This window comes from Furipterus horrens, unplaced genomic scaffold, assembly GCF_987537825.1.
Source record: "Furipterus horrens unplaced genomic scaffold, mFurHor1.1.pri manual_scaffold_5, whole genome shotgun sequence".
Classification (NCBI taxonomy): Eukaryota; Metazoa; Chordata; class Mammalia; order Chiroptera; family Furipteridae; genus Furipterus; species Furipterus horrens.
In genome coordinates, this window is record NW_028327175.1 from 43517270 (window position 1) to 43535815 (window position 18546).

Here is an 18546-nt window from a genome sequence, read left to right on the forward strand (position 1 = left end):
TATGGATATGTGAAGTCAACCAAAAATTTTGTGAAATAATTTCCTCTGATCAAAAGGCAATTGCACTGCAAACCTTACTAAAGTTTGAGAGAGCCTCTTCCTATAACAAATGCATTAAATCCAAGAGACAAAGGTCCCAGTAAACTGAGCAGTCTGTCCCTTTCACCACCATGCTATACAGCCACATGAGATATGGTTGAAGAGGAATGCTATCCAGATTAAAACAATGGAAAAAGGGCTTTTGGAGTATAATTGCAAATGTTACCAGAGAACAGCTTATTAATGCACTAATGGTACCCCAGAGTGATTCAGCCATAAATTTCTAGCTGTAAAACAATGGGACCTCAAAAGCCCAGAATCTCCCAGACAAGATGGTCCAAATAAAAAGAATCTACATTGTTCAGAAACCTCAAAATGCTAAACTAGAAAGTAAAACAGATAACTGACTGAATGCAATTGATATCTATCAGCTGGATAGTCCTACATTATGTCAATATTATGTCATATACGTATTGTAAGTCATGTAAGTTAAAAAAGGCACTTATAAGATATTATAGTAGTAATTGGTAAACAAAATAATAAATATTGATTTCTACTCAAAATGGTGCAATGAGTTCATGCTTTGATTATTCCCTTTATGCTCCAAATATATAGTAATATGTGGTAAAATATAAAAAAAAACAAAGGTTCCAGATTTGAAAACAAGATATACATCTCCGTGGAACAGAAATGCAAAACTGAAAGGCAAGCTGAAATTATGGCTGTGCTGGTCAGGAACTCAGCTCTTCAGGAGTCAAAGGGTTTAAAAAGCTCCACAGATGGTAGGGAATGAGGCTCACTACTTACCAAAGTAGACCGAACAAAACAGAGCTGACTTCTGCCTAGAGTTATAGCAATGTTTCTTGGTTTTTGTTTTTGTTTTTTCCATAATTATTCCCCTAAGGAGAACATTTTTATTTGGATTTTCCCTAAAGAGAGAAACTAAATGCTAAGGAATATGGTTCTTAGGGGTAGGGTTGAGCTTGGAAGAGCCACTGTAATACCCAAGACTTTTTGCCCTCCAAGAATCACTTTTCACCTCATCATGGGCAGTATTGCCCCTGTTAAAATGCATGAGCTATAGCCCTGACTAGTGTAGCTCAGCTGGTTGGGAATTATCCTGAAAAGCAAACGGTTGCCAGTTTAAGTCCCAGTCAGGGCACATGCATGGGTTGCGGGTTCAGTCCCTGGTAGGGGCTGATGCAAGAGGTGGCTGATCAATATCTCTCACATTCATGTTTCCCTCTTTCTCCCTCCCTTCCCCTCTCTCTAAAAATAATTTTTTTTAATCTTTTTTAAAAACACACAAGCTATAGTTTTAAATCCCACAGTGCTGCCAATAAGAACTGGCCCTGCAGACCTACAACCCACTGACCCAATGACCCACTACCAACAAATCAGCCAGCTTTTGTGTGCACCATGTCTGATTCCTCCAGCATAACCGTTATGAAGAAAGTGGTTCAACAGCTCCAGCTGGAGGCTGGGCTCAACTGTGTGGATTCCCAGGCAGTTACAGATTTGAAACAATTCTGTAAGCAGAATGCTCAACATGACCCCCTGCTGACTGGAGTATCTTCAATTACCAATCCATTCAGACCTCAGAAAGTCTGTTCCTTTTTGTAAGGAAATGAATCTTTGAAGGTGTTCTAAACCACTTCTCATGAACCAGTGAATATTCAAAGAGAGCTAAATTTGAAGCCTATACAAAAAAGCTGATCCTTGTAACACGTGCCACACTATACAAAGTGCTGCTTTTGTCAGTCCTTAATATCTACCTCTCTGAATTTTCATGAATTTTTATTTCACAAAGATGATTATTTTATATACACTGGCAGCAGCACACAAATAAATATTAGTGTGTGTGTGTATGTGTGTGTGTGTGTGTGTGTGTATCAAGAAGAACCGCCAAGCTAGTCCATGGCATGTGACTGATTCTTGGGTACTCCACCATTACTATAGGGCAGAAACCCCCACCAGCCACTTAAAACCTGAGTGCTGACTAGAAGTCCGTGGGGCAGGAGATTGCAAAACTGCAGGGCAAAGAGACAAATGGTGAAGATTGGAGGAAGAAAGAAGAACAAAAAACAAAAAAGTCCTATCTAAAATTAGTGGTGAACCAATATTCCAAAAACAATAATTGGATGTTAAGAAAGAAAACCAACAAAATTAACAATCATGCATTCAGTCTGGAAATAAACTTTATAGAACAGCTTAACAAAGACTTTAAATTAGAAGCATTAAGCATTTGCAAAGAGAAAGGAAGAGAAACAATTCAGCATAACCTCTACTTAAAAAGAATACAAAATTTTTCAACAAAACAAGTAAAAATGAAACAAGAATAGGTGGATATTTAAAAGAATGACTAGAAATTAAGAAAGGAAATATATAGTGATTGAATTTTTAAGATACAATAATCAAAACTGGATTATTCTCTTTTCTAGACAGAGACAGGTAGGTAGGTAGGTAGGCAGGTAGATGGGTTTCAAAGAGCAGTTATGAAACATGGAAGATAGATTGAGAGATTCTAATATTTTAATGAATAGAAATTCTAAAGAATGAACTGGAATGATAAGGAAACTGTATTTGAAGAAAATGTGTTGATAATTTTCCAGAATTAAACAAACAAAAAAATCTGATGAATCATCCTATTAGTATGATCCAAATACTAAGCAGAATAAATACAAACAAAACCAACCTTGGACACACTAAAGTGGAGCTGTAGAAGTGAAGAGTAAAGAGAAAGGCTTGAAAACTCCCAGAACAAAAAGACCATCTAAAATGGAGTGGCAACTGTAATGACTGCAGATTTCTTGTTAGCAAATCTACATATCAGACATTAATGAGATATCTTACAAGTGTAGAGAGGTGGTCATCTAAGATGTTAACATAAAGGAGAAAATGGGTGAGAAGTACATGAAAACTGTATAATCTTTGCAAATTTTTTGTAAGTTAAAAATAACTCACCCAAAAAAGTTTATTTTTCTAAAAAAGTGCACAGAAATGAAAAAGTATTAAGCTAGAATTTATAGCCAGCCAATCCATCTGTCAAAGACATTAAGATAATTATTAAAGGTTATACATCAGCAAGAGGTACATTAATACAGAGAAAAGTTATAGAATTACAAAAAAAAATGATAAGCCTAGAAATTGACTGATTTCATTTCTTTCTTTCTTCCTCCCTTTCCTCCTTCCTTCATGAATAACTCAGTCCAAAATCTAGAAAGTGGGACCAAGCAAGGTAGGTGTCAGGGGCCTGTGGAGAAGGAAATAACATCAGCTAAGAATGGAATGCTGAAGCTGGAGGAAAATAAGATCATTAGGCAGCGAGTATGGGTTGTCCAAGCTGAAGCAAGAGAAAAGGAGGTCCACAGGGACACAGGTGGTAGTGATGCAGCACAAAGTGTCAAAGCCCAAGTCAAGTGAAGATAACAGTGGGGGGAGGGGGGAAAGGGGAGAAACAGTGGTGGTGGAGAGAGACTGGTTATAAGTATATTGAGACTAATAAAAGCCAGGATTTTCAGTGTTGGAGAAGAGTTACATATAAAGTGAGTTACATACAAAGGGAGAAAACTAGAGTGAACTCTATGATGGTTTGGAATTAGAAGTATTGCTGTTAAGTCGTGGTTTCATATATGTGTGTAGGTGTATGTGTACATAGCTCTGTCCAATGAGAGGGCTGGGGAGCATCAACACCCTAAAAGCGATAAGCACACATACATAGTGCCCATATCGTGATTTTTTAATTGTTTTTCTATTACAGTTGTCCCATTTTCCCCCTTTGCTCTCCCCTGCTCCACCCACCTCTCTCCTCTCCCACAGTTAATCCCCATTTAGTTGTCCATGTCCATGGGTGATTTATATCAGTTTCTTGACTAGACCCTTCCCTTTCTTTCCCCCTCTCCCCACCTCCCCACTGGTCACTGTCAGTCTGTTCCTTGTTTACATGCCTCTGGTTCTATTTTGCTCATTTGTTTTGTTCATTAGTTTCCTGTATTAGGTGAGATCATATGATATTTGTCTTTCACATATCGTGATTTTTGAATACTACTCTTCACCAAAAGGAACAAGGGCTTCTTGGAGAAATAGCTACTTCCAGGGTTAGTGATAGGAAGGCCTGCATTAAATACTGTGTTGGTCTAGAAATTAACAAGTACTTGTGTTTATAGAAATGTAAATTGATAGAGCCACTAAGGAAAACAGTATGGAAGTTCCTGAAAGAGTTAAAAATATAACTACCATAAGATCCAGCAATGCCATTTCTGGGTATATATCCAAAGGAAATGAAATCACTATCTCAAAGAGATATTTACACTCTCATGTTCATTGCAACACCATTCACAATAGCCAAGACATGGAAACAACCTAAATGTTCATTGACAGTTTAATTTGAATAAAGAAAATGTGAGAGATATATTACATTTTAAATATACTCATATATATATAATGCAATAAATATATAAATATATATTTATATAATGAAATATATTCAGCCATGTAAAGGAAGAAAATCCTGTCACTTGAGACAACATGAATGAAACTTGAGGGCATTATGTAAGTGAAATAAGCCAGACAGAGAAAGACAAATAATATGATCTCACTTATATATGGAATCTAAAAATGTTGAGAAATAGAGAGTAGAATGGTGTTTGCCAAAGGCTAGAGGGAAGAGGAAATGGGACAATGTAGGCCAAAAGGTATAAACTTTCAGTAAAAGATGAAAAAGTTATGAGTATCTAATGTACAATATAATGACTATAGTTAATAGCATTGTACTGTATACTTGAAACTTGCTATAAGAGTAAATCTTTTTTTTATTGTTTTTTTTCTATTACAGTTGTCCCACATTTTTCCCCATTGCTCCCCCGACCCTGTCCACCTCTTCTTCCACAATCCATCCCCACACAGTACCCCGTTGTCCATGACCATGGGTCATTTATACTAGTTCCTTAACTAAACCCTTCCCCTTCTTTCCTCCCTTCTCCCCTCCTCCCTCCCCACTGGTCACTTTCAGTCTGCTCCTTGTTTACTTGCCTCTGGTTCTATTTTGCTCATTTGTTTGTGTTGTTCATTAGTGCCCTGTGTTAGGTGATATCATATGGTATTTGTCTTTCACTGCCTGGCCTATTTTGCTAAGCATAATATTCTCCAGTTTCATCCATGTTGTCACAAATGGTAAGAGTTCCTTCTTTCTTTCTGCTTATAAGAGTAAATCTTAAGTATTCTCACCAAAAAAAAAAAAAAAGGTAAATATATGAGGTGATAAATCTTCTAGTTAACTTGATTATAGTAATCTCACAATGTGTACATATATCAAATCATAACATTGTATACCTTAAACCTATATAATTTTATTTGTCAAATAGAACTGAAAAATAACCAGGAAAAATAAGGTCAAACTACCTGCAAAGAAATCTTAACCTTTGTCTATATATTTCACTAAAAAGGAGAGGTATGGTACTTTGGAAACAAGCATATTAATATAAATAAAAACAGGATCTTTATGTGAGAAAAAACAAATTCAAATATAAAACCAAAGAATTTGAATAAAACTCAAAGCCTTAAAAAACACCTTAAAAAAAATAAAATATATTTTTTAAAAGCCCTGGCTTGTGTGGCTCAGTGCATTGAGTGCCAACCTTTGAACTGAATGATTGCCGGTTCTATTCCCAGTCAGAGTACAGACCTGGGTTGCAGGCCATGGTCTGCAGTTGGGGGCGTGAGAGAGGCAATTGATCCATGTATCTCTCACACAGTGATGTTTCTCTCACTCTCTTTCTCCCTCCCTTCCCCTCTCTCGAAAAATAAATAAATAAATATATTTTTAAGTGCCTTAAAAACAATGAAAGGGTGGGACAGTTTCTTCAACAAACGATGCTAAGAGAACTGATTATCTGCATGCAAAAAAATTATGTTGGACCCCTACTTTACACTATACATAGTAAATGAACTGAAAATGAATCAAAGACCTACATATAAATGAAATATTATTCAACCATAAATAATGAAGTACTGATACATGCTACAACATAGATAAATCTTGAAAACATAATACTAAGTGAAAGAAGCCAGACACAAAAGACCATATATTGTATGATTCTGTTCATATGAAATATCCAGAAGAGCCAAATCCATTGAGACAAAAAGCAGATTTTTGATTGCCACAGGCTATAAGGATGGGGGAATGGGGAGTTAATGCTAAATGAGTACAGGGTGTTCATTTGGAGTGTTGAAAATTTCTGGAACTAAATAGTGGTATTAGTTGCACAATATCGTGAATGTGCTTAATGCCACTGAATGACACACTTTAAAAATGGTTAAAATGGTAAATTTTATGTTTCATGTACTTTACCACAATTAAAAAAATAAATAAGGAAAAATAAAATTATGAAGACATGTCAGAAGGACATAGAATCCAGCTTGAAACACCTTCCCCTGGCCCTTCTGGGATAATTTGAACATCAAAATAAGTAGTCATAGAACTAGATTACAGACCATTAAAATTTTAGAAATCCATAAGTACAAACCAATATGTGATTATAAATGGGGAAAGAAAAAACTTTTCCTTGCAGTAAAATTCATCTTTGTAAAAGGAATGATGGAATTACAAAATCACCATTTGGTAACCATCGTAGTAATAATTAATTCAGTCAAGAAACATCAATGGATAATAGTTGGTAAGAATTTGATGAGAAAAATATATATAGTATCAAAGTACATTTCTACAGAATGTTTATTAATTACAAAAGGAAAATGAATAACTCTATAGTGGAAAAACTTGACAGACACTCCCCCTTTATCAAATGATCAAAGTTAACATTATCAATAATGAGACAAAAAAATCATGTGCCACCTGATAGGATGCAGTGAGAACACAGCATCTCCGTCATCAGTTAGGTATATGAACTTGGCCAAATAACACATCTCTTTAGATCTCTGTTCCTTTATCTGAAAAAGGAAGGAAGCAGACTATATAATATCTAATTTCCATTCCAGTGCTAAATTCCTACTATTCTAATACTTATTGAACTGATCTAAATATATGTCATCTGTTCAGAACTTGGCAAGGGGAGGTAGAAATTCTTCTCTCAGTTTAAGTGACATAAAGTGCACAATATGGCATATATAGCAAAATTTATGAAGTTGAACTGATTTCATTGGGAGTACTGGAAAAGTCAAAAACTGATAGTTGTTAGAACAATCATTTCTTTCAAGGACATACCTGAATTTAAACTAGGGAAGAAGAAGGATTAATGTAAATGAGTATTTATATAAATAAGTGCTCAAATGGGTTTTTTCCCCTTAAGAAAATTGATCATGCCTCCTCCCACTTTGTGACCACCATCCAGGAGCCTAGTAAAGTCTCTGAGCTGTGAAGAAAGCTACAGGCCCTTCAGCCATGGTACTCACACATTCCAATTACTAAGAGCATCCTCAATACAGGACAGAAATCTCTACTTGGACAGAAGTTACTGCTTCCAAAAGGATCAGGTTAATGTCATTTAGTTAAACAGGAGAGAATGGTTCTCTGAAATAACTCAAGCCCTCACAAGGCAATTCAAATTATTAGCAACCTCATAAATAAATGAAGTCATATCAATATTCAACTGGCAAACCATCAAAAAGTGAAGTCTAAACTGATCTTATTATACCATTCGGCTTCAGCTATCAGCTTTTATGCAAACAGAAACACATTAATTGGCTAATTAGTCATCTTTTATGGGAGAGCCAATTTGCTATAATCATTTTTACTAAATTTTTATTATCCCTTCAATATACAGAACCAACTTTATAAGTTCAAACTATCAGAGTTACTAATGATTTTGGTAAATAATGAGTTATTAGCTCATGTTTTTTTTTTTTTTTAATTCTTCTTTCCTACACTAAAAATATACACTTACTATAGTACCCTTGAATCAGTTGGGTCTCTTTCCTCCCTTTCATCACCTATGTCCCATCAGTCACAAAATTCCACCCACTCTTTCTTGTCAAATGTCTCTAGAATCCAGTTCTCTCCTCCCACAGGCACCATTCTAGGCCAGGTCTCCTCACCCCACGCTTGCTAATACACAGAGCATCTATCATGGTTTGTCATGTCTTCCAAAACCTACTAACCAATCTACGTGGGAACTTTCTCTCTCTCTCGTTTTTATCACTGCAAATCTGACCTAAATTCTTTCTACTCAAGAGGTTTTTTAACCAGGTTCATGAGACAGGGGCAAGACCTGAAGCAGTCTCCCACAGATTCTCTTCAAGTTCCCACTAATCCATTGCTTGTCATTAGTTTGATGCATCCAGTCCTAACCCACCTAATTATACTACTATCCAGCCCACATTCTTTCATTATCCATTCTTTTCTTATAAATGAATCTGTTAAATTACTTACTAATTCAAATAATCCATATCTTCAGCATTTTCCCCACTAATAACTCCTGGATCTCATTTGCTGGAACCCTCGCCTCTCCTAGCCTTCTAAAAACAGAGTACTTGAGACTCAGACCTCAACACTTATTTCTTTTCTATTTTCATTCCATCTCTATATAATCTTGTCAGGTCCCATAACTATCTTTATACTGGAAACTCCCATATTTATATCTCACCTTAAATATCCAACTGTATACTCAGGATTTTTCCTGGGCAATCAAACACAGCATGTCCAAAGGCTTACCCCATCTCAGTAAATGGTTATCACCATCTGTCCAATTACCCAAGTCAAAAACTTTGAATTCACTTTTTACCCTTCCATTCACTTACCTCCCAATATCCAACCCAACAATATATCTATCTCTCTGAAATATATCCCAAATCCAACCTCTGGACCATTTCTATTGCTGCCACCCTAGTCCAAGTTATCACCATTTCTTATCTGGATTATGCTATAAATTCCCAGTGGGTGATAAGATTCTGTCACTCATTCATACATTTCTTTAGAACGGCAGTTCTCACTGAAAAAGAAAAGCAGGTTATCTGAACATGATGTACATTCAATGAACCCATATTGATGTTGGAAATGACCACCTTATTTCTTCCTTTTCTCATTCTCTGTACTTTCCTCTTCTTATGTGTATCTCCCTCCCTTTTTCTAACTACTTTCCTCTCTCTCCAGCCTTACAATTTGCTCTTTTTCTATTCTCCCTGTTGTTTTACTAAACATAATATAGTGGGAAGATGCTAGGTGTTAGACTCAGAAGTAAAGGGTTTATTCCTGAGGTCTGTCATGGTGAAAGTGGGTAATTATCACAAAGTCAATTTATATTTCTGGCCATCAGTTGTCTCATCTATTAAATAAAGAGATTATAGTGGATAGTCTCTGAGGTCCCTTCAAGTTCTAGAAATCTATTCAAAGTATTTATTGAGTAAAGCACTAAGTCCCTTATTCTTAAAAGTAGGTAAATTCAATATTTTATATTTCCCTGAGGGGAAAAAGCAAATTAGTTTTTTTTACAAGGCCTTCAATTGATCCTTTTCTATCAGGGGTCAGTTTCTCTTGACAGAAAAAATGCACCTCTCCCTTGGCATAACCTAAATGTTCAATATCTCCATAGTTATTTCTGCCTTTGGTCCCTCCTCAGAACAAGCAGAGTTTAAGAAGAGGCCAATAGGCCACTTAAAATGAAGGCTATCATATTTTTGGCACTTAATGTGTTCCAGGCTCTGTGCTGAGCCTTTTTTTAATTTTTCATTTAACCCTCAGGACAAGTCTACATTAGGTAGGTATTATATTATCAGTCCTCTTTCACAGAAGAGGAAGCTAAGGTGCAAAGAAGTTAAGAAATTTGCCTAAGGGCGTGCAGTGAATGCATGGTGGAACCAAAATTTGGACCCAGATCTTACTTAAAAGCTCATGCTCTGAAAGGGTTACACTATAGTACCTCCCTCCAAGATGCTGAAGCCCTGCAGTCTGTTTCACAGGTCTCTATCTCCTCTTGGACTGACAGAACCTTGGCCTCTATGTCTTAGAGACCATACCCTAGCCACTCCCTGACCCAACAATGTCAACTATACTAGAAAGGTTTTAAGAGCTGAGGTTAGTGATTGTTTATGGTACTGGTAGAAACCATGTGGGCACTCAGTAAATGCCTTTGACTGAGAAAGGCAAGCAACTTATACAACTAGGACTTTTTCTTTAATGCAAATTCTGGTGATGCAAAGTAAAAGGTTAGGATGAAGGAGAGATTGTTCTAAGACTAGAGAAATGGCCAGACTTCCCATAAAGTCTAATTTCCATGACCTCATTATCATTTGCAGAAAATAGAGCTATTGATAACCCTAGAGAAATACTTTATAAAATGGCTTAAAAATTGTTTTAATTAAGACTCTAGGTATTTAAGTGAAATATCAGGTCAGCACATTTGTGGAAGAATTTCCCTTTTTTAAATGCTTCACAAGGTCTTCAGAAGTAAAATTTAATTTGCATGACCATCTCTTGAGCAACATCAGAACAGAATAAACTCTCAAGAAGTCTTTTGTACCTGAGGAATTTATAAGTTTCCTGGCCAAGAATTCTACCTCCCACCCCTATCTCTAAGAGAACTGGGTTTGGGTGGATAGAAAACTCTGCATGCCTTTCTGGGTCACTGGTTTGGTGCTGATGAAAAGGCAAAGTTTTGTAGCATTGTGTAGTGCCATTCAAATGTTTTCAAACCATACTTGGGATTGGTTGTCTGAATCTCCTTAAAGCAAAGAGTTCAGAAGGACAGAAATATCCAGACTATTCTTTGGGATGTTCTTCACTTAGAGAACTGTAGCACTGGTGAAGAAACAGCATGAGAGCCATCAAGGTCATCGAGGTGGTGGGCAGGAACTCTCAATGGAGGTCAACCAGCCCCCAAACAAAGATCAGCACTGGCAATAGCAGAAGAGATGTTTGAGAAGTTGATGGTCTCCATGCAGAACATGTGCCATTTATCAGGAGCAGGCCAAAGAAAGGGGGCGAGCTTGGAAAGTGAAAGAGGGACATAAAGATTGAGATCCCATTGATTCTTCCTGGGGAGTACTCAAGGTCAAAGCTATTTGTCACTATCACCTTCACCTTCTCCTCAAATTGGTGTGACCTGGGAAAAAAGAGTTAGTAACATTGTCAGATAACAGTATTATATTTACAGATCAAATATTAATTCTGGATATTTCTCACTTTTATTATACTTCCTTGGTAAGAACATTTTTCTAGCCTACCTAAGAGATAGCACCAATTCAGCCTGTTTCTGATTTATTTTATCTAGTCAACTGCAACACACAACAAAAAATTTAAAACCCAACCAAGAAACAATAACAACAGACATAAGATTCAGGTAAACATAGTTTTTCTTTCTCTTTCCTCAAGATAGGTTCTATTATTGGCTCTATCCACCAAAAGAACATTAAGCACTTTATCCATCCCTCAGAACTCTAACTTTTTTCTGCCTTCTTTTCAAAACAAATTTTTAAATTCCAATTTTCTTGAAAATTTATTAAGACATGACATTCTAAACAATCACTAGGCAGTGTAAAAGTGAGTGCAATAGCTCTGATTAACTCTGTTTATATACCAGACAGACTTACATTTCACTATAAATATTCCACATGGAAATTTCAAAGAGAACCAGTTATGCTGAGAGGTTAATCTATATGGCATTTGTCCAAAAAAAAAAAATGCTGCCGTTTCTACTGGAAAATTTCCTGGGATAATGCAAGATCATACATTTACCAAGGGGGAAAAAATGAGAAAGAGTCTTGAGCTAAAATGATAAAGTATGTGTACTTTAAGCTGCAGGCCTCTCTCTGCTCCTGCAGCCCAATCCTATCATAAAAAACACAGCACACAAACAAGAAAATACTAGTTCATATCATCTTAATTCCAACACTAGCACTGGTCACTGAGGGGACATCAATGGAAACAGAAAAATTCCCTATCTTGTGTGCTCTGCTATAGAAAAATCCATTTGGAACTTCCAGCCAAGATGAAGGCACAGGTAGACAAGCTTCGCCTCCTTCCACAACCATAAGAAGGATTTCCTCTACCTCAAAACAAAAAACAACCAGAACTACCAGAAAATCAAATTGCACGGAAGTCTAACAAACAAAGATTTAAAGAAGTAATCCTCATCCAGACGGGTAAGAGGGGTGAAGCCAGGGAGCCAGGCTGTGGTGGTGACAGTGGCAGCAAGGCAATGGCAGTGGCTGGCCAATGGAAAGAACAGTCACACATTATAAAGGCCAGAAGGGATACCTGGGAAGTGACCCCAATCCCAGGCCAGACCATGCAGCTCATGGTTCCAGCACCAGGAAAATAAAGCCACATTGCTTCTGGCTGTGAAAACCAATGGGCGTTGGGGCAGAGGAAAAAACTGCTGGTCTCTGGAGGAGGGTCTGTGTAGAGACCCCCTAGCCCTAGAATGTACACAAACCCATTCACTCTGGGAACCATCACCAATACAACAGTTAGAGGCATGCCAGTCGCATATGGGAAGCAGGTGAAGTGACTGAAAATGGGGCTAGTACTGAGCAAGTGGCATTGTTTCCTCTCTGATCCCTCCCCCACATACAGGGCCACAAAGCTATGAAATCAGTCACCCAACATTGATGAATAATAAGTCTCCACCCTTACAATGTAACAAGTGTGACAGCTCTACCTAATACACAGAGGCAAACACAAGAGGCTGTCAAGTTGAGGAGACAAAGAAGTATGGCCCAAAAGAGGGAGCAAACCAAGGCTTCAGTGGGAGAACTAAGTGACGAGCAGATAGCCAACCTAACAGATGCAGAGTTCAAAACACTGGTGATGACAATGCTCACAGAAATGACTGTGTATGGCAAATATCTAAGGGAAGAAGTGAAGGCTATACTAAGTGAAATGAAAAAAATCCACAGAAAATCAATGGTGAAGGGAAGAAATCTGGGGTTCAAATCAACAATTTGGAACATAAGGGTTGCCAGAAGGTGAAGAAGAAGAACTAGAAATTGAAAAATTAGGAAAAAAAATAATGAAGAACTTCCCTAATTTGTGAAAGGAAATGGACTTACTGGTCCAGGGAGCACAGAGAGCTCCAAATAAACTGGACCCAGGGAGAACCACACCAAGACACATTATAATCAAAATGTCAAAAATTAAGGATAAAGAGAGAATCTTAAAAGCAGCAAGAGAGAAGAAAAGAATTACGTACAAAGGGATCCCAATAAAACTATCAGCTGATTTCACAAAAGAAACTCTGCATGCAAGAAGGGACTGGCAAGAAATATTCAAAGTAATGAAAAGCAAAAGCCTACAGCCATGATTACTCTATCCAGCGAAGCTGTCATTCAGAATAGAAGGGCAGAGAAAATGGTTCCAGGACAAAGTAAAACTGAAGGAGTTCATCAGATCCAAACCGCTGTTATATGAAATGTTAAAGGGGCTTGTTTAGGAGAAAGAGGATCAAATCTATGAACATTAAAATGAAAACTGTAACACAACAACCAACAACAGAAGCTAGGGAACTGAAACAAAGGCAAACTAAGTAGGCAATGAGAGTGGGAAAAGAATTATAGGTATGGGGAACATTTTGGGGGTAGGTCAGCAGGGAGAGGGAAGAGAGAAAGGGAGAGAAATGGCACAGGAATTAAGAAGCATAGTAGGAGGGAGTGGAGTAGATAGGAAGATATTGAGAATAACTATATGCACAACCAATGGGCATGGACTAAAAGCAGGGACTTCTGGAAGGAGGGTGGTCACTGGGTGGAGGTGGACAAAGGGCAAAGAAATTGGGACAACTGTAACAGCATAATCAATAAAGTATATTTTTTTAAATGTTAAAGGGACACATTTAAGAAAAAGAATATTAAAACTATGAGCAGTAAAATGACAACTAACACAACTGTCAACAAATGAATCTAAAAACAAAATCAAAAACAAACTAAGCAAACAACTAGAACAGGAACAGAACCATAGATATGGAGATTATATGGAGGGTTATCAGTGGGGAGGGAGAATGGAGGAAAAGGTACAGGGATCAAGAAGCATAACTGGTAGGTACAAAAGAGACAAGGGGACATTAAGAATAGTAAAGTAAATGGAGAAGCTGAAGAACCTATATGCATAACCCATGGACATGAACTAAGGGAGGGGGGTATTGCTGAAGGGAAGGGAAGTATCAGGCAGAGTGGGGCAGGCTGGCTCTCAATCCACTGAGCCACACCAGCCAGGGCTGCCCATATAACTCTTACTTGGAATGTGTTACATTCATTTTGGTCTTCCTCCAAAACTTGTCACTTATTGTTAATCTTAGTTTTTAGGGAAAGAAAAAACAAAATTTTTCAGTGTTCCTGTTTGCTTTTCTGTCCTTTTTGCCCCTGAGGCTCTTGATTATAGTTGTAGCCTTCAAACAAATTTAGCAAACAAATTTGCATACATATTGTAAAGATAGTTATAACTTCTGTGATCTGGTCATTTGGGGGCCCTAAAAATCCTGCTAATCCAATCTTGAAAATCAGTCCTTTTAATCAAAATTTTTCTGAGAAGGACACCCATACATACAGCCAGACGGTCCATAGGAACAGGACTATTAGTCATTAGTACAGCTCTACCAATGGTTTATAGTCAGCATCTGTTGTGATAGGTTATAGCTTCTATTTTGATTGGTCAGTGACCAAGTGATCTCAGCTGGTCAAAGAAAATATTTATCAAGTTCACTATCAAATTCTTCAAGAATAGAATACACCTATTAGAGAACTGAGTTCATTAGTTCCTCATAGCCTTACAACATCACTCCATTACATAAAAAATAAACAGCAGTTTGTCCATATATCTCTCCAGCTACCATCAAACCTTCCCAGGAAAGCTTTGAGAAAGATTTGTCTACATCTACTACCTTTACGCGACCTCACCTTCCATATAATCTTCCAACCCCATTCCTCCCCATCGCATCTTGTCTCCCACTGGCATCTACTCTATTGTTCCCCACAAAGTGCTTTTGGGGAGGTCACCAATGATCTCAATTGCTTACCCAGAGGGCCCTTTTCTGCCTTTATCTCAATTTCTTTGCAGTATTTCACTCTGTTGACCACTTCCTCCTTCTTGAAACTCTCTCCTCCTGTGGCTATTGTGATATGCTCTCTTGATTTTTCTCATATCTCTTTCTCGACCTTATAACCTTCCCTTTACAAAGGACAACTTAACTTTTGTTGGCCCATGCATCCTTTTGAGATGCACCTATACACATAATACAAAATTCCATATTCAGTGTTGGGGGACATCTCTACAGACATCCTAAGAATCCATAAATCCAAGGTGTCATGGAGAAACACGTGGGATGGATCAGAGGTGGGTGTGCCCAGAATTTGTTCCAGGAAAAAAAAAAAAGTTTTTCTACCTCACGCATTACACAAAACTATATATCAGACTCATTAAAGGGCCAAATAATTTTTTGAACTACAGAGTTTTAGGGAAAATATTTTTATAAACCTGGAGCTGGTATAAAATTATTTAGACATAAAGGAAAAGACTTACAGATTCAACTACATAAATTTCTGGGCAAAATAAGACATCATGGATAAAGGAAAAAGACAAGTGTCACAGTGTATAAAATATGTAATTTACCTCCAGAAAATACATAAAAAGTGACTGTAATCAATAAAATAAAAAAAAATAGGAAAAATATGCAATGGATAAGAACAGACATTTTACTGAAGAACAAATACAAACTGCCAATTAGTATAGGAAAAAATGTTCAACTTGTACTAATCAAGGTAATATAAATTAAAACAGCTAAGTCATTCTATTTCTACCACATTGGCAAATGTTAACAAGATTGATGGTAAGCAAACTATCAAACATAGAATTCGAAAGAATAGTTTTAAGGAAGCTCAATGAACTTGACAAACTCAGAGAAAACTACAACGACCTCCAGCGGACTACAAAGAACTCCAGGGAAACTACAAAGAACTCCAGGGAAGCTACAAGAAACTTACAGAGAAATACACCAGCATAAAAAAGGACATAGAAACTATCAATAAAAGCCAGGAAGAAATAAAGAATACAATTTCTGAACTGAAGAACACAGTAGAATCAATCAAAAACAGGCTAAACAAAGCAGAGGATCAGATCAGTGAGTTAGAGAACAACGTAAAAAAAAAAATTCCCAGACAATACAACAGAATGAAAAAAGATTTAAAAAGAATGAAGAGGGTTTAAGAGAACTGCAGGACAACGTGAGACAAAATAATATCTGTATCATAGGAATAAAAGAAGGAGAAGAGGAGAATGGGATAGAAAACCTGATCAAAAAAGTAATGACAGAAATTTTTCTTAACTTGATGAGAGAAAAAATAGTAGGATTCCAGGAAGCACAGAGGGTCCCAATGAAAATGAACCCAAAAAGGCCCACTCCAAGGTACATCATAACTAAAATGGCAACATTCAAAGGCAAAGAGAGAATCCTAAAGGCAACAAGAGAAAATTAGCAAATAGCATGCAAGGGAGCTCCAATAAGACTATCAAGTGATTTCTCAACAGAAACACTACAAGCCAGAAGTGAATGGCAAAAAATATTTCAAGCAATGAAAAACAAAGGCCTACAACCAAGACTACTCTACCCAGCAAGGCTCTCTTTCAAAATGGAAGGTGAAATAAGGAATTTCTCAGACAAAGGAAGACTAAAAGAATACATCTCCACCAAACCAGATTGCAAGAGATGCTAAAGGTAATGCTTTAAGAAAAAGAAGAAAAAGAGAAAGGGAGAGGAACACAGGTACAAAGGGAAAGGAATAAATACCTGTCAATAATAAACTTAAATGTAAATTGACTAAATGCTCCAATCAAAAGACATAGGGTAGCAGAATGGATACAACAACATGACCCACATATATGCAGTCTACAAGAGACACACCTTAAAACAAAAGATTTACACAGACTGAAATTGAAGGGATGGAAAAAATATTTCAAGCAAATGGACATGAAAAAAAGCTGGGGTAGCAATACTTATATCAGACAAAAAAAAAATTCACTGCAAAGGCCATAAAAAGAGACAAAGAAGGACATTTCATAATACTTAAGGGAAAATGTATCAAGAAGATATAACCCAAATATATAAAGAAAATATTGGAAGACTATGAGAAGGATATCAAGAGCAACACACTCATAATAGGGGACTTTAACACCCCATTATCAACAACGAACAGATCTTCAAAGCAAAGAAATGCCAAGAATATTGAGGCACTGAACAACACTCTAGATCAAATGGACTTAGTTGATATATATAGAACTTTTCACCCAAAAGAAGCAAAATATACTTCCTTTTCAAGTGCACCTGGAACATTTTCAAAGATAGACCGCATGGTAGGACACAAAACAAGCCTCAACAAATTCAAGAAAATTGAAATTATATCAAGCATCTTCTCAGATCACAATGCCTTGAAACTAGAAATCAACCTCAAGGAAAAACTCAAAGACATTCAAACTCTTGGAGAATGAGTAACATGATATTAAATAATGAATGGGTTAACAATGACATCAAGGAAGAAATCAAGAAGTTTCTGAAAACTAATGATAATGAACACGCAACAGCCCCAAACCTATGGGACACAGCAAAAGCAGTCCTGAGAGGAAAGTTCATAGCAATACAGGCCTACCTGAAAAGGATAGAAGAATCTCAAATAAAAAATCTAACCCTTCAGCTACAAGAACTAAAACAACAACAACAAACAAAGCCCAGGGTGAATAGAAGGAAGGAAATCATCAAGATCAGAGCAGAATTAAATGAAATAGAGACTAAACAAACAATTCAAGAGATAAACAAATGTAGGAGCTGGTTCTTTGAAAAAATAAACAAAATTGACAAGCCTTTAGCCAGGATCATAAAAAAAAGAGAGAGAGAGAGAGAGGACCCAAATAAATAAAATCAGAAATGAAAGAAGAGAAATCACGACCAATCTCACAGAAATAGAAAGGATTGTAAGAAATTACTACGAACAACTGTATGGCAAGAAACTTGACTATCTAGATGAAATGGACAAATTTCTAGAAACATATAATCTTCCAAACTGAATCAAGAAGTAGAAAGCCTGACCAGACTGATAAAAAAAAAGAGTGAAATTGAAACAGTAATAAAAAAACTCCCAGCACACAAAAGCCCTTGACTGGATGGCTTCACAGGAATATTTTACAAAACATTTAGGGAAGAGCTAACATCTACCCTTCTCAAACTATTCCAAAATATCCAAAAAGAGGGAAGACTCCCAAACTCTTTCTATGAAGTCAGTATTACCCTAATTCCAAAACCAGGTCAAGACACAACAAAGAAAGAAAACTACCCGCCAATATTGCTGATGAGCATGGATGCTAAAATCCTCAACAAAATACTGGAAAACAGGATCCAGCAAAACATTCAAAAGATCATACACCCCGATCAAGTGGGATTCATCGCAGAGATGCAAGGATGGTTTAATATTCAAAATCAATAAATGTAATATACCACATAAACAAAATGAAAGACAAAAATTACATGATCATATCCATAGATGCAGAAAAAGCATTTGATAAAGTACAACACCCATTTA

General features: G+C 36.8%; 1 protein-coding gene and 1 pseudogene across 3 annotated transcripts in view; one reads left to right on the forward strand and one right to left on the reverse strand.

Annotated features, from left to right (window-relative positions):
* Window positions 1-18546, reverse strand: part of LOC150008467 (uncharacterized) — an 88323-nt gene that overhangs the window by 18724 nt on the left and 51053 nt on the right. The gene's annotated exons all lie outside the window — the stretch shown is intronic.
* LOC150008469 (guanine nucleotide-binding protein G(I)/G(S)/G(O) subunit gamma-5 pseudogene) lies at window positions 1459-1662 on the forward strand (annotated as a pseudogene).